The sequence below is a fragment of the Triturus cristatus genome, chromosome 7 (genome assembly GCF_964204655.1).
Source record: "Triturus cristatus chromosome 7, aTriCri1.1, whole genome shotgun sequence".
NCBI lineage: Eukaryota > Metazoa > Chordata > Amphibia > Caudata > Salamandridae > Triturus > Triturus cristatus.
Window position 1 is genome coordinate 1342029027 of NC_140590.1, and position 14120 is coordinate 1342043146.

The window sequence follows — 14120 nt, forward strand, 5'->3', positions numbered from 1 at the left end:
AGTTGCAGGAGGACTACCTCCATGGTGTAGATGAGCTTCCCAAAATGCTTTGTAGGGTTGCTTTTTGTGCCACTGCATAATTTCTTACACCTGGGTTGCCAATGCGCAGCAATTCTGGTGCGTTTCAGGCTTTGTGATGCACTTCACAACAATGCGTGATGCATTGGCAAACCCATAAATATCACTGCATTACATTTATGTCGGATTTTGCAGGGGGAACGCCTACTTTGCATATGTTATATTGTGCATGGAGGAGATTGGTTCAGCGCAGCTTTTGCTGAACGCAAGCCTTTTAAAACGGCGCATTTTGGCAAATGCGTTGTTTTATAAATATGACTTACTGCTTGTGCTGCGTCACAATTCGTAGCACAGTGCCGGTGCAAACCTCTCAAAAAAAAGCCCCTAAGTTGATATCCTTATCTTGATTTGGGGAGCACTGCAAGTACAGCAAATGGAATCTACTATGGACGATTGGCAGCCTCAATTTGAAGCACTGGAATGCGCTGACAAGAGGAGAATATGCCTTAAGAGCAAAAAAAAAAAAGTGCAATGCTAGAGTCTAGCATATCACTTCATCTTTTAGAAATAAAGCTACATTTTGAAAATCTCCAATCTATGCATTAACATTTTAATTTTTGTATTTGGTGTGTGAATTAAATAAAATATTTCATAGATTCTGTATTTGTTTTCTATTTTTTTTTTTTTTGCAAGAACAATTTTTATTGCTTTACCCGATTACAATTGCCATCATCAAACATCATCACACCCCTGGTCATATCCAGCATGTAGGAACCAGTGCATAATACAGTCTAAACCACTTCCAGCTAGTAAGTCACTGTCCCCCAGCACTCCCATATGCAATTACACCCTCCCCCCACCCACATGTCAGTGTGCCATAACACCAGGTACCAGGAAAAGTCTCTCTTTTGAAGTAGCCGTGTTAGTGGCTGCAGGCCACTCCCCACCCCCATAGTCAGGCTCAGAGCAGTAAGGAGAAGGAAAGCCCTCCCGCGTGGTCTATCGAGTACCTCTCTACGATTACGCTTCTACAGGCTGCTCCTGCGCTTCAGTGCCCTCCTCCACATCTGCTCCCCACCCTCGGAGTTCAACCACTAGTGCTTCCCATGCATGTGCCATGGCCAGCGCCTTTTCATCGTTTCCCCGCAGCGCTAGCTGCAGCCGAAGTGTGCCCTCACTATCCGCCCATTTGGTGAAGGCCGCTCTCCATGTCGTAAAGCTGGGACCAGCTCCTGATTTCCAGTGCAGGGTGATTTCTCTTTTAGCCACAACCAGCCCTAGGTCGCAAAACTTGCTCGTGATTTTCGTGCGCGGCTTGTGGGGAAACCATAACAACAGACAAACTCCCATTTCCACCCTCAGTTCGCGCCCTGTCACTTGGGACAAGCAATCGATGACCTCCTCCCAGTAGCGTCTTACTGCTCCACAGGACCAAAACATGTGTTTGAAGTCAGCCCCCTCCTCCCCACAACGGGGGCATTGCGGTGTGGGGCCCCCAAAGTACTGAAATAATTTAACTGGCGTCAAGTATGCCCTATGCAAGATGAAGTACTGCACCAGTTGAAACCGGGCATTACGTGTGCTCTTCCAGGCCCGTCTCTGCAGCGTGGGCCACGTCAGAGCTGGGATGGGTTTCCCGATGTCCATTTCCCATTTGTCCTTCAATGCGGTCAGGGGGGCTAAATGTTCCATCGCCATTCTCTGGTATAGGCATGTGATAGCCTTAGTTGTGCCCGCCGCCATGACCACATACTGACAGCCGGCAGCCGTCTGGGGTTCGGAAAGTCCCGCATTCCAGTGCTTTTAGAGACCTGCCACCAGGGCTGCGTGGAGTAGATAGTCACCCCTCGGGATCCCAAAGGGGTCCTGCAGCCCCTGGAATGGCTGAAGCACTCCATTTAGGTACAGGTCCCCCACCATCTGTATCCCTAGGTCTTCCCAGTGAGCCAGCCCCGACCAATCCCCACCATGGGGGAGGGCCGTGCACATACCCAATGGGATCTCCGGGGCGTAGGGGTGAGCAATGCCAGCCTTTCGCAGGCTTCGGTTCCAACACAGCCGGAGCGTTTGCTCTTCAAGCGTTAGTTGTGAATGTATTTGTTTTCTATATACTTGTTTCTATATTTTTGTCTATAATTTAGAGGTTCAAATTGTAGAAATGCCTAGACCGGTATCCCGGCTTCCAGGAGAGACTCACTGGGGGTTCAGAGAGACTAAAGGTTAAGAACCAACGCGGTGTGGACTAGGAGGAACAAGTTAATTGGCTGCAGATGCTGCCTCAGTCTATTTTATGTAATTCAGCAGTGAGGAAAGAGGCCAGTCTGAGGTCCCCCGGACGTTTGCATTAGGAATTTGTAGGTGTTTTCTTAGAACTTGTGGGTATTTCTAATTTGTATGATTTTCATTTTCTAGAAAGTCATTCCTTACAGGACTTTCCCATGTTTGTTGTTCCAGTGACCAGGTGATTCATCCAGAGACACTATCCTGTATTAGCTATTTGCATTTGTGGTTGAAAGGTTCTTAAAGGTATTTTTTTTTTAAATTATATTGTTTGATTGCTCACTATGCAGAACTTGAATTGTGTTTCTGCACACTGCCTTGCAGATATTTGCTGGCTTGAAGCATATGACGTTAGATCAGCAATCCCTCTGACTAGTATTCATATTGCCCTTATAACCACAGAAGTCGGATGCTATTGCAAGCTCACTGAATGACAGTGTCCTCATGTTTGATTTTGATTTTCAGGGACTGCAGAGTCTAACATTCACGGAGTTTTCTTAGATGGTGATGTGTGGTAGAATGGCTAGGTATATTTACATGTCCCACTCGCAAATGTGATGACAAGTCAGCGTTGTTTCTTTTGAAAGAAGAACAGACTATTTGCATTAAAACTGATGGAGCCCAAAGATTAAATCTGCGGCTACTCCATAACAAGTAGAGATCAGGGCGCACACAGTGCATTGATCTCCCCAGACACAGACCTTTCAACTTCGACTGATTAAGCTGTCACGCTTGCTTAAGTTGTAACCTCTGCAGGAGGTACAAGGTAAAACAATACCATGGCGGAGGCTTACAGCGTCTCACACTTAAGGGCTTATTTACAGGGAGTTAACGCCACCGGAACGCCACTTTGTCTGATGTTCTGAGGGTGTTAAGTCCTTTTTCCTTATTCACAAGGCAGTGTTAAGCCAGTTAACGTGGCTTAACGCCGCCTTGTAAATAATGCCCCAATTCACACAGCACTTAGCGTGACTGCGATGATGGTAGGCCAGCTACAGGACTCATGCAGGTCCTGCTGAAAAAGAACCTTGGATGGAGGAAGCTTCGACGTTTAAGACTTGTTGCATTCGCATGTGACGCTGTTTCCCGCATGTGACGCTGTTTCCCGAGGCTAGGAGATGTCTGCTAAATGTGTGGGAGCCGACTGATTACACGGTGCCGCAGACGTGGTGGGTGACTCTGGGATATATGGTGGCCAAGCGTGACATAGCCCAATTGTGGGGCTCCCAGAGGTCACCAACGGTCTCGGTGTGGAAGGACAACATGGATTGGTGTATGTTTCGGGAGAAGGTAGTGTATGTGGCGAGAGGTAAGCCTGGGAAATGGGTGAAAGTGTGGGGCCCCTGGAACTCCTATCGTGGCGGGATTTGTACCCCGCCGCTGACGCCTGATTTGGCAGTGGCCCAGTCTCCCTAGTCTGCTTGTTACCTTGGTTCTGGGTATCGTTTTCTTTTTTTTTTTTTTTTTTGAAAACCTTTATTTCAAAATTCAGGACACAGCTATTCAGCCGACAGCCCGAAGGTTCGGCAGCATTGAGAGTTAGATACAGTGATGTGTCCCCAATACAGTTCAAAGAGTAATGCATAGGTCCAATTTTAAATAAACACAGAAAAAACTCACAACAAACCCCAGCAAGGCAGAACATTGAAAGCCCATGGCGAAAGCCCCCAGGGGAGGCCGGACCCCACTCATCTACTAGTTACAAGACTGTGTACGGAGGAAGAAGGGGGACAGCAGAGGCCCAAAACGGTTCCTAAAACCAAACTGTGCTGGAAAGTAGGTCAGGGGGAAAGCTGTTCCTCGGGAGGTTCCAGATCCGGGGCAAGACATATTCCCCCCCTGTATTGGTTCCACCGCCCCCAGATGGCGTGCCACTTCCGGGGGCGACCTCTAGAGCAGTAGACCGTCTTCTCCCTAAACATGCTCCAGTCCATGTTCTCCTTCCACGCGGTCAGTGTAGGGGGTCCCGAGGAGCCCCACAATCGCGCGATATCCCTTTTAGCTACCATGTTACCCAGAGTCACCCATTGGGTCTGCGCCTCATCGAGGTCAGTGGGCCCCCAGACGTTCAGGAGGCAACACCGCGCCTCCGGCTGTACCGCAGTGCCCGTCACCTCCCCCATAACTGCATGGACTATCCTCCAGAACTCCACAATGACACCACATTCCCAAATGATGTGCAGGAAAGTACCCACCATACCACATCCCCTTCTGCACAGGCCGTCCTCCGAGAATCCCATGTGGACCAGCCTTGGCCCCGTCACATACACCCGGTGCAGTATTTTAAGCTGCACCAGCCTCAGACGCGACGGGATCGCAACCTCCTTAGGAGAAGAAACCACTGACTGCCAGTCCTCATTATCCAACTCAAGGCCATCCCTAGTCCACTGTTCTCTCAGCCCCAAGAGCATATCTGCCCGGACGTTAATCAACTTCTTATATATGAGCGAGATCGTGCTCTCGGGCATATGACCATCAAGGACTCGGTCCTCAAGGGGAGAGGACTCCGGCACCTTCTCACCCTCCACGAGGACTGATCGGAGGGCGTGACGCAGCTGGATATACCTGAAATACTCTGAGGGCCCTAGCTCATACTCAGTCTGCAACTCCTCGAAGGACTTCACCCTCCCCTTATGCAGCACATCTCCCACCTTGGATATACCTATCAGGTCCCACTTATCAATGCCCTTCGTATGCCAGAGTCTTCCCAATCTCTCCGATTCAAACAATGGGGTAGCGAGGGTGAGCCTATCCTTCCAGCCCAACGAATCAGTCGCCATCTTCCATACACGCACCGCCACACCTGTGGGCCCCGTGAGGGACGAGTCTAAGGACCGCGAATACAACGCCCTGTAGTAGTTGCCGCCACGAAGCAGCCACCTATCCAGGGCATACCCAGGGCTGAGGGCAGGGCCATAAAACCCATGGTTGATCGCGCTCAGCTGCGTGGCCCAATAGTACCGTCGGATGTCTGGGAGCGCAATGCCCCAATCGTACCATGGTAGCGTCAACTTTGAAATAGCTATTCGCGGGGGGAGGAGCCAAGATGGCGACCGGAGCAGTCGCTTGAGCGCCCGGCTCCGTCGGCCCTTGGCCTCGGACTATCATCCTGATTCCTATCCTTGCCGATTTTCGAGGTGCAACGCGTGCGACGACGCGCTGACTGCGCCGCCGCTTTCCCGAAGTCTTAGCCCGCCCGGATGCCGGAGTTTTTGGTGCCTTTGTTCCCCGCCCTGGACCCTTGCTCTACTGTGGCCTCGGCCGGCCCCCTGGAAGCGTCGCAGTCACCGGACCCGCTGGTGCAAATCTGAGCCCGAGGTCCCGATCCCGCCTCACGCCACGTACGGTCGCCAGAAGAGCCGGGAGAGAGACGCCCGGACACCTCCTGTACCCTGCATCTGACGGGCTGGAGCCAGAGGGTAAGCCCCGGTGTGGCGGGTCTCCTACCCCGCTCTGTGGACCACGCCGTGGAAGGCTGCAGACCCCCTTCTTCTATGGTCTAGTCGGCTGCAAAGAGCGCCCGAGGGAGGGGAAGAGACTGCTGGCTTTCACCTGTTGCGGCGCAGACCTGTTGGGAATTGCCTCCTTGTCACGATCCCCCCCCCCTGGCCACGGTACCGTTCAACGGTAAAACATGGCGCTGATTGCCTGCTCGCTGCTGGGGGGTGATGCTCCGGTCTCGCCCGCTGCCCGCTTCGCCCTCCCTCTACCAGACTCCAGCTCCCCAGTGCCGTCCCGGATTGCTGCCGTTGGGGGGACGCAGCCTCCGCTGACATACGGCTCCGTTCTGGCTGCCCTGCGGGACTTTCGTCTGCAATTGTGTGTCGGCTTGCAAACGCTGAGTGAGCGGTTCGACTCTACACTGTCTGCTGCGGGCCGTGAGCGCCCCGTTTGTGATCAACAAGACGTGAGTCTGCCAGTGCTGTGGCCCTCCTGCGGGGAAGCAACGACTGGGTATAACGGTGCTACACTGGTGTCTGCATTTGGCTTTCCCGGCGCTCGGGATCAATCGCTCTCCTGCTCAATGGCAGATACTTTGTTTCCCCGGTCATTGCTGCCTGCTTTGTTGTTGCCTGCCTCACCGTGCCCGCAGGAGTTTCCAGCTGAACTACACCTGGCGACCTCGAGGAACCGTTCACGGTGGCCTATGACTCCTTTTATGTGGAACTCATGTACTTTACAAGCCAGGTCTGGATTTTATATGGTGTGCAAGGGGACCTCCATAGATGATCGGCGGCCATTTTGTGACTCTACTTCTCCATCTTCTCCCAAGTGGCCATATTGTCTTTGTCTGTTCGGGATGGGGGGCATTCAAGAGGGGGCGGGTCTAATCGTACGCCCGCGATCGGGCCAGGGCTAGATTACTTTCTATCATCATGGCTTCACGGCCGGGCTGGACTGGGGCTGGAATTGTCTACTTATGTTGTGCGCACTCGTCGCGATCTGTCTGCCTTCATTTCCGTGGTGTTACATGCTATCTTCCCACGACCGCCTTCGGGTGTAGTGGGGTTTCAGTGTGTGGAGGCTTGGTTGGCCGGTGGTGTCGGGCGCTCCTGAGGATACGTGGGCTCCTCCCCGCCTCCTTTCTTCTTTCTTCTCTTAGTTTCTTTACTCTATTCCTACTTTCTCTCTCGTCTATATTTCGGGTTCATTGGGCGACAGGCACTATGCTGGGGGGGGGGTAGGCCATAGCCTCCGCATTGGTGTAGGGTGGGGGGGTAATTTACTGTTTCTTCTTAGTTCTATGGGCCTCTTTCTTTCATGTCTCTGCGCTATACTTGTTTCGATTCGGGGTCCGGGTGTGGGGTGGATTGAGTGGGGGCGGCTTTTAGGGGGTGCGTATTTACTACTGTGATGATCCTGTTATCTAATTGCATCGCCTTACTGTATGAGATTTTCTATGGCTGTTTTAATGATGCTGCTGCTCTCCAGTGTATGAAGCCGACTTGCGGACTCGAATCTCCTTGTTTCTATCCTTTACTGACTTTATTCTCGATAAAAAATTTTTTTTTTTTTGAAAACCTTAAAATTAACCTTCACTTCTCCTTCCCCCGGTGTCAAGGATCCCTCCAGTGTATGAATCCTGAATCGTTGCTAATCTTGACCTTGCCGCACAGGGAATGTATTGTTTGCCTCTGTGCTCAACCGTATTGTGGCCGGCCTGATGGTTGTAGGCCCGTATTTGTTCTTTTACTCTGCACAAATAAAGGTTTTTAAAAAAAAAAAAAAAAAAAAAAAAGAAATAGCTATTCGCGGCCGCCCATCCCACAGCAACGTCCGTTGGAGGCCTTCGACCTCCCGAAAGTATTTGGCCGGTACCCAGTCCAAGGTGTTCTGGAGGGCATAGAGGAAGCGGGGAAGAGACATCATTTTAAACAGGGCCGCACGCCCAACAAGGGAGAGCGGCAGCCTCCGCCAACCTTCAACATCTCGCCTCAAGCGCGCCAAGGGGAGGAGCAGATTCCTCTCATAGCGCACAGCAGGATCCATGGATATAAAAATCCCCAAATACACGAAACCCTGCTGGGCAACCTGTATCGAACATGTTCTAGGGATCGGTGGGACCTCTCCACTAAGAACGTACAAGTACGATTTGCCCCAATTAATCACAAGCCCCGAGTTCCTACCGAACGATGCGAGTACGTCACAGACCACTATAAGTGACTTCTTAGGTGAGGCAAGATACAGTAGGATATCATCGGCATAAAGCGAAATACGGTCCTCGTGATCAGGCGACCACCGAAGGCCCCGTATATCCGGGTGCCAACGTATCCACGCAGCCAACGGTTCAAGGGCGAGGGCGAACAACAGAGGCGACAGGGGGCAACCCTGCCGAGTACCCCTACCAAGCTGAAACGGAGTAGATGCCCGACCATTCACCACAACATTCGCTAGTGGCCCCTCGTACAGCAACCGAACCCAACTCACAAAACCGCGACCGAAACCAAACTTGGCCAGCACGGCCCATAAGTATGCCCACTCCACCGTGTCAAAGGCCATCGTGGCATCAAGAGATGCCACAATAGCCGGTTCACGCAGCGTGCCCGCCCTGGCGATGACGCCATGAAGACGCCTAAGGTTTAATGCTGTGTTTCGGTGCGGGATGAAGCCAGATTGATCCGGGTGGACCAAGTCGCCAAGCACCCTACTCAAATGGGTAGCCAGGAGTTTGGCCAGAATTTTCGGCTCAGCGTTGAGGAGTGAAATGGGCCGATAGGAGGCGCACCTATCTCGGGGTTTACCTTCTTTATGTATTACCACGATCGACGCGAGCCGCTGATCCAACGGAAGGATCCCATCCCCCCGCGCCTCCAAAAACATGGCGCGCAGGTGAGGGGCGACCCTATCCGGGAACAGTTTATACAGGTCGATCGGCAGTCCATTCGGTCCAGAGGCCTTACCCGAGTTTAACGCGCGAATCGCCCCCGCCACCTCGTCAACCGTTATGTCACCATCCAAATCATCCCTATCTACGTCAGAGAGGCAGGGCAACTCGATATCACGGAGGAGCTCAGACGAGTCCTCGGGCGGCCTGTCCGACACAGAGGAATAAACCCTACGAAAATACTCGGCGAAACACTTCACAATCCCCTCAGGTTCCACGATCGCCTCTCCCCACTCTCCCGTCAACTCTGGCACCACTCTATTGACCCGTTCTTTCCTGTCCAACCACGCCAGGAGTTTCCCTGCCTTATCACCAACGTCATACAGGCGGCCCTGTTGTTCCCTACTGAGGGTCTTAGCGGCGTTCGTAACCAGGTCCCTATACTCCGCCTGCTTCAAGCAAAGCTCATGCAGTGAGGACTCTGTAACCTCCTCCTCCATAGCCCCCTCAAGGGCCGCGATCTCCTCCTCCACTTGCCGCACCTCGCCATCCCTCCGATTCTTGGCAGCCACCACCAGGGAGAGGGCTTCCCCCTGAAGCACGGTCTTAAAGGCTTCCCACAGCGACACCGCCGAGTCCACGGTTCCCAGATTGTCCTTAAAGTAATTATCCACTTTCTTTACCAGGGCGCTGCGCATCTTGGGGTCTCGGAAATACCATGGGTTGATGGGGGCCACCCTCCCTCCTCCCTCCCGACCTAGATCCAGCCGGATCCACACTGGCGAGTGGTCAGAGATACCGCGTGCCATGTGCCTCGCCTCGGATATCAACGAGGCATGTGCGGCCAGAGTGAGCAGGTAATCAATCCTGGAGAGGCTACCATGCGCCCCGGAGTGAAACGTGTATTGACTCTGCGTGGGGTGCCGGAGCCTCCAGCAGTCTATCAGACCAAACGTATCCAGGAAATCTGGAAGCCATTTCTGAGCCCCCCCTGTGTCCCTGGGCGGGTATCTATCCAACAGTCCGGAGCCCACAGCGTTGAAATCCCCTCCCACTACCAGCATTCCCCCCGGGAGAGTCAGCAAAGCCCTGCCCAGTTCGGCAAGTGTGGAGGCCTGCAGGGCCGGCGGGACATAAACCGAAACCAAAACCAAAATCCTTCCTTCCCACCTCCCCGCCACCGCCACAAACCTCCCCCTATCGTCAACAATGGTGGAGTCCACCTCAAAAGGCAACGATGCTCTAACAAGGATGCCCGCACCCCTGGACCCAGAGGAGAATCCCGAGTGTGCAATGAATTTATACCCCTTCCTATTCAAGGCATAGCACATATTACCTATGAGATGCGTCTCCTGCAGCAGGACAACATCTGGCATTGAGCGTTTCAAAAATTGCAAAACAATCCCCCTCTTGATGCGATCCCCCAAACCATTAACATTCCAGCTTATAACACTTAAGCCCCTACCCCCCATCCTCAAACGGAAAGAGGCCCACCCAACACCCGAGGAGCCACCATGGAACAGCCCTGAGGATAATCATCATGCCTTGCAGAAATAAACCCCCCAACAACAAACTCAAAATCCCCAAAACTCCCCCCACCCTGCACCCCTGCTGCAGCTTACAAAGCCCCCCCAACTTGCAGTGTGCCTGTCGCCCTACAAAAACAAAAAATCTACAAAAAGTACCCTAAGGGAGGAAAAGAGCACCCCTCGTCCTCCCGCAACCCTCCACAGTTACTGCACTCTGTTCGAATCTTCAATTATGGTCAAATCAAGTCAGGCCGGCTCTGAGATCTCAGCCCTGTCCATCCCGGCCACTGTCTCCATGCTCGGCTGTGTCATCCCCCGTCCGTCGCCGGGGCAAAGCGTCCAGCCATTCGTCGGCCATAACAGGAGAGTCAAAAAAGAATGTCCGATCTGCATGCACCACCCGTAGTCTGGCAGGGAAAAGCATGGCATACTTCAGATCCAGTTCCCGAAGTCTCCGCTTCACCCCCAGGAAGCTCTGTCTCTGTCTCTGCACCTGCTGGGTGAAGTCCGGATAAAAATTCACCGACGCATTCTGGAAGGGGACTGGGCCCGTCACCCTCGAAGCTTGCAGGATAGCGTCCCGATCTCGAAAATGAAAGAGCCGGGCGACAATCGGCCGCGGCGGGGCACCCGCCTTAGGCCGCCCGCCCGGCACCCTATGGGCCCTTTCCACCGCAAAAAACTTTCCAAGGCCCTTAGGCTGCAGATGATTGAGGACCAAATCCTCCACAAGCAGGTCCGCCGAAGCCTCATCCGAGGACTCCGGGACCCCGATGACGCGCACATTGTTGCGCCTGGCCCGGCTCTCGAAGTCCTCCAGCCGGCGGGCGGCGAGGTCACTCTCGGCCCTCAGCTTCCGAACCTCGGTCTGCAGATCCGCAACATCATCAGTGAGGCCCGTGGTCTTGTGGTCCAGGTTCTTAACTCGCTCGTTCGTCTTGCCCAGGTCCGAGCGGATCAGATTGACATCTACCAGGATGGCATCCACCTTATGCGCCAGGGCCTCGAACTGTCTCCCCATCGAGGTCTGCATCCCGTCGAGCGCGCCCATGACATCCTGTAGGGAGAGCTCCGGTGTCCCAGGCGAGTCCTCCTTCTGGGCATCCGGCGCCTGGCTCGATCCACTCGGCGATGCTTTCAGGAGGGCGTAGCGGTCCATACTGTTGACTTGGGAATACGTTCCCCGCCTGGTGGACTTAGTCTTCAGCCGATCCCCTTCTGCTTTGCCCGACATAATGGACTCCGGGCAGTCCAGTGCAGTTAAGACTGTTCCCTCTCAGCGAGAGGGATAAGGAGTGAGCAGCCCGCTGAGCGTCCTTGGGGTAATAAAACCACTCAGAGCTCTACAGTGTCCGGGCAGACAAAGGGAACGAAATCGAAAGTGAAAGTGCGAGGACCTCCGTCCGACAGTTCACACCTCGCCAGGCCATTGTTGATCAACTAGGAGTCGGGCATCCTGCCAACTCTAGCCCCTGGCATCCCCGGGAGTTAGGCCGCAATCTTCCGCCAGTCGTAAGTCCGGTTCCCGATGGGCGATCCGACCGCGGGTAGCATCAATCGCCTCCCTGACAACTCAGCAACACGGTGCCATGCATACCATCAGGATTAGAGACAGGATAGTCGACGGAGGGCGCGAGGGTCTCGGGAGCTCTAAGCTCACGCGGCCATCTTGGTCAAGCGCTAGGCTCCTCCGAGCTGGGTATCGTTTTCACTTTGTTTCTGTCCTGGCCCGTCCCCCCCCCCCTATTCCTGTGGATCGGTAGGGTCCTCCCCAGGGGAGCTCATAATGCTGCTTTGACTTTTGCTGCCTTGTGGATTTGTTTGTAGTTTCTTATAAAAAATGGAACCGCCATTTGGGGGCTCCGGACGGTGTGGCCGCCAACGCTTCCTTCGACTTCTGGGACCTTTATCACTTGCCGCTTGTGTTTAATAATTGTGTTTATGCTCCCACTGTTTGCTAGCGGCCGGCCTGAAAGTCACTGCGTCGATTTTGATGAATCTGCACGGCAGACACTCACTTTCAAAGGCCCAGGTCTGGATTGGCACCACTTGGCAGGGCAGGACTCACAGATGGCAGAGTGCAGGTGCTGTTGCATGGTTGATGGAAGTCATTGATGGCCCTGAGACCTCAGAACAGGGGACAAGCCAGCAAACCCTTGAAGTCACTCTGCGTTCAAGTAAGATGGGTCAAGTCCTAGTCAGGGCAGACAGGCAGGCAGCAGGGCAGCACAGCAAACCAGAAAAGCAGTTCTTCCAGAGCAACACTGAAGCAGAGTGTCACTCCTTGTAGCACAGCAGTCTTCACTCCTGGCAGAGTTCTTCACAGGTCCAGTAGTCTACTGTCTTGTTTTGGTCAGAGCCCCAATACTTATACCCTGATGTACCTTTGAAGTAGGGGTGATGTCACATAAGCGTCTTTGAAGTGCGCGCAGGTCCTTTCTTCCCATCCCTGGCTCCAGACTATCAATAGGGGGTGATCAGCCCCTTGTGTGTGAAACAGACCACTGTCTATTCAAGTGTGTCAGCTCCCTCCCACTTTTCCTGCCCAGGAGGAGCTATCAGAATGCATATGAGTTCACCGTCACATCCACCTTTCCGGTGTTTGTGGCTGTCTAGAGGGAATGCACAAAGTGTAGCTGTCATCCACCCCAGATGTGTATTGGAGACAGGATGCAGGCACACAGAGCAGTAAGAGCAGAGAAATTCCCATTTTCTAAAAGTGGCATTTCTAAATTGTAATGTTAAATCCAACCTTACCATTAAAGAGGATTTATCATTACCATTCCAAAGATATAAAACATGAGATAACTACTTTTGAGGAATTACAGCTTAAAAGTGTCTTAAGGAATTTCCAATGTTAGCCTATGCAAGGAGTAGGCTTCACAGTAGTGAGAAACTAATGTAGCTGTTTGTCACCACCAGGACATGCAGTACATATTCTACATTTTACTTACACAACACCCTGCCCTATGGGCTACCTTAGGAGTGACTTATGTGCTATAAAAGGGGAGTTTAAGGTTTGGCAAAGGGATTTAAATGCCAAGTCAAAGTGGCAGTAGACTGAACACACAGGTTCAGCAGTGGCAGGCAATTAAGGTTTGAAAGGCTACGTGTGTAGATGGCACAAATAGTGCTGCAGTCTCAGACGTGATTCCCGTGCTTTCCATGCCACTGGAATCAAGCTATCCTGGCTGAAGAGGGGTGAAACCCCGAAACCGGTCCTAGGATGCTTGTTTCCAGTCCAGGGAGAACCTGGCTTGGCAGTTCAGGCTGGACTGTTCCCATGAGGCACAGGGTCAAGACTGATTTGCATATGGCTGGGTTCAAACTGGAACGGCATGGTGAGCAAAAAAACGATGGCTTTAGGCCCAGATCTCTGTACTGAGGTGAATGTGACATTGTTCTGCATTCTGTCCATCACCTGTTGTTTTTGCATTTTTAACTTACTAAGTGGCAGAACATTTCTTTAATGTGTTGCTTTTGTTCTCACTGAAGTCATTCATTTCCTGTAAGACAGCTCACTGTTCACTGATATCTAAAAGTGTTTCTGCCACCATTGGGACAGGATTGTCTAGGTCAGGTACACACATTGGGACCCCAAACAAGACTTCATAAGGAGTCCGGCCACCCAAGGCAGATCATTTAAAGCTGTCTGAACCCCATATAGGTGATGCATCCAACCACGACCTGAACCTAATACTCTAGCTGTTAAAGACTGCTTTAAGTCACGGTTCTTCTTCTCCACAACAGAATTTTCCTCAGATGGTATGGGGAGGAGTGTATCCCGGTAGGCCATAGAGGCACACACGCATCCTTGGTCTGAATGGAATGCAGCTACTGGATATGTCTCGTTAAAGACTTGCAAATCTTTAATAAGAGTTTGAGGGCCAGCTGATCGCTGTGGTCATACCCATAGAAATCGAGAGCATGAATCCACTGCAAGTAGTAGGAATTTAAACCAGCCGTGT